The 7,608-nt window shown below is 38.2% G+C and overlaps 1 pseudogene; it reads right to left on the reverse strand.

The window, feature by feature from the left end:
* Positions 1-1,147: 1,147 nt before the first annotated feature.
* Positions 1,148-6,207, reverse strand: LOC146669006 (uncharacterized; annotated as a pseudogene).
* Between the last annotated feature and the right edge of the window lie 1,401 nt (positions 6,208-7,608).

Consider the following 7,608-nt stretch of genomic DNA (forward strand, 5'->3'; position numbering starts at 1 on the left):
GCCATATGAACCTAGAGATTATTTTGTCCCATTCCTGAAATTATTTATCAGTTATTTCAACTGGGAGTGTTTGGAACAAATAAAGCATCCTGGGCAAGATATTCATTTTAACTGTATCAATACGTGATTCAAAATTTAAAAATGGTAATAAGTTCCATCTTTTAATATCCTCATTTATTTTATAACACAAAGGATTAAAATTTGCATTATATATCTTAGAGAGATCTTTAGTAATATTTACTCCAAGATACTTCATCTGCTCCGACTCCCAGTTAAAATTGACTTTAGACTTAATTTCCTGATTTGGCTTATAATTAAAAGTTAATATCTGAGTCTTCGATATATTTAGTTTATAACCTGATAGTGAGCTAAAGGTCTCCAGAAGTGATAACAGCTTGGGGAAAGTAATGTTTGGATTTGTCAAGTAAATCAAAATATCATCAGCAAACAAGAAAATCTTATGCTCTCGACCCATGATCTTGACTCCAGTAATAGTATTGCTTTGTATAACACTTTGACTCAGGGCCTCTATGAAAAGAGCAAAGAGTGAGGGACTTAACGGGCAACCCTGACGTGTCCCTCTCTGTAAATTAAAAACATTAGAAAGCGCCCCGTTAACTTTAATTCTTGCCCTTGGTGATTTATATAGTGCTTGAATAATCCTGATAAACGATTGATGAAATCCAAACTTGCCCATGACTTTATATAGAAATTTCCAATTAACCAGATCGAAGGCCTTTTCAGCATCTAAGCTCATAAGGACAATCTGAATTTTATTTTTCCCAACATAATCAATAACATGTAATGTTCGGCGAACATTATCTTGCGTTTCTCTCTGCTTAATAAAACCAGTCTGATCCAAGCTAATTATCTGAACAAGAATATTTTCAATTCTTTTGGCAAGGATGTATGTGAATATCTTATAGTCCTGGTTAAGAACACTATATAGGGCGGTAATTTCCACAACCAAGCCTGTCCTTTCCTTCTTTAGCTATTAAGGAAATAGAAGCCTCATTCCAAGATGGGGGGATTACTCCCGTCTTTAAAATATAATTGAATGATGTTCTCATCAAGGGAATCAATAACTCTTTCATTTCCTTATACCAATCTGATGGGAATCCATCCGGGCCTGGGGATTTATTAGGTTTTAATTTTTGAAATGTCTTAACTTCTCCCTTTCTAGGACCAGTATCTTCTTAGGAATGGTTTCATTTACCTGATAAGCATGAAAATGATCATGGAAACACGTTTCATGCTGAACCATAACAAAAACAGCTTTATCATCATGCAAAATTATCGAAGTTATCTTGCTGAAAACCGGCATGTTTTCATAAGTGCCTGTGCAAACAAAAAGCCCAACACGATATTCAACTCCACTACACTTTACCCAGTTTGTGAGATTGACAGTGTTCTGTAAATCAACATGAAGATATGGAGATATAATTTCTGAGTATTCTTGTGTTTCAAGTGAACGCATTTTAACTGGACCAGACTCAACTGCTTTTAAACTCATACATTCCCAATAATAAGCTAATGCAAACTGATGTTTCCTTGCAAGTGATACAGTCAAATTCTTAAAGTTCTTAACACAGTCTTTGAAAAATTTGTGTTTGGCTTCAAATCTCATGGTCCAGATATGAGTGAGAGGACCAGTCTTTCGAATGCACCTTGGATAGTGGACCATGAAATGATGTTTTGGAATTAAGTTGTTTGATGGGTATAGTTCCTTAAAGAGTCTATGGTGTTCAATAATCAGGTGCTTTAAATACACAGTCATTCCTTCAGTGATAGAGTATGAGAAAACTACGTTTAGAATGTGCAACAACAAAAGCAACAAATGCCAGTGCAAATCATCCTCTGGTACCAGGTCACCAAATATCAAAGGTATGTTTGTGATCAAACAAAGTGTTTGTGATGCATTTAAACCTATTCCATACCCTGCACGATCCAGGTTAATATTCGTTGGTTTATTTCTCTTTTCCATATAGCCGTAATTAAAAGCATATATCCTATTTAACAAGCTATCTTTAGAGATGAAGTATTCGATTAAATATTGAAATAGCAACTTGACTTCATATTGACCAACCCCTTCCAAAATATCATGCATGATGTCAACGGCATAATTTTCCGCAATATTGAAATATTTTAATGAATTAAGTATGCTCTTTCTTTTTATGCCGAATGAAGATGTTAATGTTGGATCATCTACCAAATTATTATAATGTTGGTTATTCAGAATTGGTGATCTAAGAGTTAAACATGGGTCGTCCTTTGAGAAAACGAATTGAGCTGAAGACTGATCAATTAGGCAAAATCTACAAAAATAATTAGCTCTAAACGATTCCAAAAACCCAAGAATGCTATGCATCCCCAAGTTATCACCTGTAATTTGTGCCAGAGTACCAAATACAGGAAATTTAGCAAATGGAACAGCAATCCCACTCGTCTCTAATATTTTCAGGTCCTTTACTAGGGGCTTCAGGATTTCATCAATTCCATATTTTTTTGTGTCTTGTGCATAAAATAATGATACCAGATGAATGTTCATTAAAGCCGAATTCAGACTGGGAGGAAGATTTCTAAGGATGAAGTAAAGGCAGCCAACTTTGTGTATACCCTTTTTTGAACCTAAAGGACTTGCACACTCAAATTCGTCATAGTACAATTCCAAATTTTTAAATAAATCTGCAATGGCTGATCTGGAGGGACTGTCATTCGGTAATAGGGTCAATAATTGTTCCTGAATATTAGATTGCCAATCTCCCACAAATTCCTCTAAGTTCTGAACTGTAGAAAGAACTATTGTATTTGGTACACCACTTCCTAAAAGTCTGGCAATAATGGAGGCACACATGTCCTTGCTCTGATTTGAGAATGAAGGGCCTGCTTCAGAATTTTGGCACTGAGATGATGTGGATGGTGTTTCATCATTTAAGCACTGAGAACTACTAAACTGTTGGGTATCATGGTCAGAAGGGGTCTCATGAGGAACACATGTGCTAACAGTAGCATGTATCTTATTCAGATGTCTTCTAAATCCAGAATAACTTGAGAATTGTAAACAACATCCTATCTGACCACATTTTAGTTTCAAATTTTTGCCAGGATACATTCCATGAACTAGTTTTAAATGTCTGAACAAAAGTAAAGCTGTACCAAAGGATAAAGCACAGAGAAAGCAGGTCAACATTTTGAATGCATAACCTGGTTACTACTTATTCAACAGCTTTGCTCGCAACTCTTTGACTCTTGGACTTTCCACTGTTGTGCCTACATCAATATTGTACACAGTGGTCTGCAAAAATGTGTACAGGCTGGACAGAGCGTCTTCATATTTCACACTGAAAACAAAGTGGCACTTGAACAGCTCATCAAATGCACCCAGTGATGTGCCTGACTGACATGGAAGAAGCTTTCGATCCAAGACTATGTAGAAGCTGAAAACCTGTGCTTTTGAAGTCCCTGTGGCCAGGAGATATGGCTGAGGGTTTCCTTCATTGTTCATGAGGTGATCCTCAAGGCTCTGGCAAGACTGAAACACAATAAAAAGCATCACTTTATAAACCCTTGGGTTAAGAAAAAGGAAAGGGGAGACAGAACTGAACTTCACTAACATATAAAAACTGATTGAGGGTATGAGCAGAAAATAAGTGATCCATTCACACATTATGCACACTGCTGCTTTTTTGATAACTTTTAAAAATGAAAACTAAAATTACTACACTAATAAAGTGTTACTTTAGGACACTACCTGGCTCATCAGCATCATCCATTTCTTCGTTCAAAGCAGATTTCAGCAATCTTTTCAGAAGACAAGTCTCTTTAAGGTCTCTGGCTTCCCTGGCAACCTTGTCTTTAAAACTGGTGTTCCATTTTTCCAGGAACCTGGAAGCAGTCTCTACTCCAAACATCACTGCAAAGTCCTGCAAAATCTAACAAAGGAGAAGTATGTGCATTAAAATCAATTTTTTTAAGTCAAGTATTTTTCAGATCCCCATTTGTTTACCTACCAGTCCTTTAGTGTCCAAAAATCGAGGAAACATCTGAAGAATGTTTGCTGATTCTTGTAGGTCATGGAGTATCTGCTGACGATAGTAGAATGTCTCTCTCATCTTCTGGAAGACTATATCTTGGTCAGTGGTGTGATGAAGAAGAGACATGGCTTCCATACATTGATCTCTTGTTTGCTGGTCATTAGTGAAACCAAACTTCCTTCGTGATGTGGGCCCTCCTTTCAGTTCCACTCTGTTCTGTGAAGCAGTGGGGGATTTGGATTGACGTTGCACTGTCTTGATATGCCATTCAAGAAAACCTTTGTTGCTCTGAATGTCATAGAAATGCTCCTACAGAAAGAAAGAAATTGCATACATTGTAGAGTGTGTATATATATTTATATATATGTGTAGGGAGAGAGACAGAGAGAGAGAGAGAGAGAGCAAGTCTTATTACACACTACAGTTACAGAGCAAACTCACATATCCCTTTTTGGAGTACGGATCCTTCAAAGATGGGAATAGTGACACGATTCCAAGTGCATGAAACTCCTTCGTTGCTTTACTTACAGTTCTCCTGCAAAAGCAGAAGTGTTTTTTGATAAGATCCTTGCCAGTTTTAAAAATGAATAGAATAAACATCATTCCTCTTACCCTTCCTTTTCACGCATGTGAGCTACAATGATGTTCACCATTAATCGCCTGGTGGAATCTTTCAAACTCCCAGTTTTTTCATACTCATGGATGACAGTCACCCCTGCTGGTTTGGAAGTCAGAATCTGCTCCACTGTCTAAACACATTTGATACAAAGAACAAAAAATTGACAAAAAATGAGACTATTTTAACCCAAACAACAATTTCAATCTGTGGATTATACATATGAACTACATGAAATACTATATCAAATTATTTTTCTCTAATCTGTTTTATCTTCGTGTTTAAGCTTTTTCAAGTAATGACAACTAAAGAGTCAAATACAAGTCCATTAAGTAATGTATCTACATTTCTTGCATGTATGCTGTCCAATAGAGGCTGAACCATTTGAAGTCCGGCATCGCTTGTGTCACTGCTCTGACTGCTGGTGGTTGAGACAGACAATGTATCTGTTAGACTTGGAGAGGAGGGCTCTTCCACATGTTGCTTCAGGACAGTCAAATCTGAGGGTGACAAACAAAAATACTACAATATAAGGCATATACAATCAAAAATCAACCACAACAAAGCTACCATTTACGCACATAGGGCCAGTAAATTGTATGCTTTGATTAAATTATACTTTCTCCCAGGAGAACAGATGGTTATTTTGTATTTTATTATGGTAATATACAATTTACATACCACAAGGTGTGAGTGTCACATAGTGTGTTAGGTCTGAGCAGTCACGCAGCTTCTTGGATGATTCCGTTTCCAGGATGTCTGAAATGCATGTGATAAATCCAACTTACTGTTGAGCCATTAAAACAGCATTTTGTGATTGTTACCACAGGATATTAGACAAATTAAAAAAGGTTTATTTAAGAGTAACTGTAGAAATCAAATCCCACAAAATCTATCAGAGCATATATTTACTTACCTTCAGCTTCAGTATAGATGACAAAACACACCTCTTTGACTCCTGCAAGTTCAGGAAAGACATCCTCATCCACCTCTATACCCTGCTCATCTGTGACTTTCAGTGCTGCATTTTCTGGTATGAGAAACTTCTGCTGCACTGAAGTAAAATCATCACTTAGTTAATAACAACATTATCATTTCCTCTTTAATGACTTAGTACAAACCATAACCATAACCATGGGCGATCGTGGCTCAAGAGTTGGGAGGTCGCCTTGTAATCGGAAGGTTGCCGGTTCGAGCCCCGGCTCGGACTGTCTCGGTCGTTGTGTCCTTGGGCGAGACACTTCACCCGTTGCCTACTGGTGGTGGTCAGAGGGCCCGGTGGCGCCAGTGTCCGGCAGCCTCGCCTCTGTCAGTGCGCCCCAGGGTGGCTGTGGCTACAATGTAGCTTGCCATCACCAGTGTGTGAATGTGTGTGTGAATGGGTGGATGACTGGATATGTAAAGCGCTTTGGGGTTCTTAGGGACTAGTAAAGCGCTATATAAATACAGGCCATTTACCAGGCCATAACTTACCTGCTCTCACAAAATCTGTGAAGCTGACTTTTCCAATTTGACATATTTCTTTGTCTTTCTGTGTTTTACTTTTATCAACATCTTGGCCACCTACGGAAAAAACCTTTACTAATATGAAACATAACATGTGGAAGAAGAAGAGGCTGTTTATGATAACTTTATGTGAACTGTGTATAACGTAATCCATAAACACTTTCTAACATTGAGCTAGCCTGTCCACACTAGCTACTGCTTAAAATCTATTTAGCTAGGCTAGGTTTAGCAGACAATGTGACTGCATGTTTGCCGCGTCCTTGTCTTTTCAGGTCTGGCGACAGGGTTGTGTGCATATCTGTGAAGCAGGACTAACTAACTTACGTTAATGGTACCTTGATATCCAGTGTTGGGTAAGTTACTTTAAAATAGTAACTTAGTTACATTACTAGTTACTTCTCTCAAAAGTAACTCAGTTACTTCAAGTTACTCGTTACTTTCAAAGTAACTAGTTACTAGGGAAAGTAACTTTGGTTTTACTCAGAATTCTCTTGTTAATGTGTTGCTTCCATAACTTTGCCAGTCTTCTAGCTTGTTTACTTGCCACAAGTGCACTGTGCCACCTACCAATAGAAAGGAAAAGATAATGTGCATATTTCCACGAGAGAAATCCCACACCTGGACCGTCATTGACTGCTGCCATGATTCTAGCCTACGTCACAGCGTCATGTGCGCCTTTTACATCCAACACAAAAACTGCAGTCGTGGTGCTTTCAATTGTACTCAGAACTCGGAAATTCTGCCTTCTGAATAGGAAGATGTAGGTAACACCAGACTGCAGATGAGCTGCATACAGGGCTGGACTGGGACAGAAAATTGGCCCGGGCATTTTGACTAGAGACCGGCCCACCATTATAGGAAAAATCATAAAGCCTTTGAATGAAAATAAACACTGTTGTGACAGTGATGTACACTGTTCTGATGGTATATATGCATCAATCTATCAATCGTTTGTTGTAAGATTCAGATAATTATTTTTTAAAAGCTAGACATTTTAAATGAGAATAAGAAAGAAAAGTATTTCTTTGTGCCCACCTCTCCCTGTTAATGCCCTACATGCCCCCTGGCAACACTTTGCTAGACCCGCCCCTGCACAGTTACCAGCTGTCAGCTACCTAAAAAAGGATCCTGGTGTTATTTGTGTCTCAGAAACAGTTCATAACTTCCCTTCAACTCATTCATGTCACCTAAAAGGTAAACCTGTTTCTCCATCACAGCTCTGATGATCCAGTAAGGACATCTCCTGGTTTCATCTTCATGTTTCCCTCTCACCAGATAACCAAACCGACATCGTGACCAGCAGCTTTACAGCTGTGGCTCCAGCAAACATCAGCTGATACTAGAAATTAATATTAAATAAATTCTAACAACAGCTGATCAAGCTTAAACGTGCTGCTGTTGTTTAACGCGACATCCGCTGGTTTCCTCTTTCGGCGCAAAGTGAGCGATAAA

This window comes from Rhamphochromis longiceps, linkage group LG5 (genome assembly GCF_057381845.1).
Source record: "Rhamphochromis longiceps isolate RC_006_pf linkage group LG5, R_longiceps_female_GT1.1, whole genome shotgun sequence".
NCBI lineage: Eukaryota > Metazoa > Chordata > Actinopteri > Cichliformes > Cichlidae > Rhamphochromis > Rhamphochromis longiceps.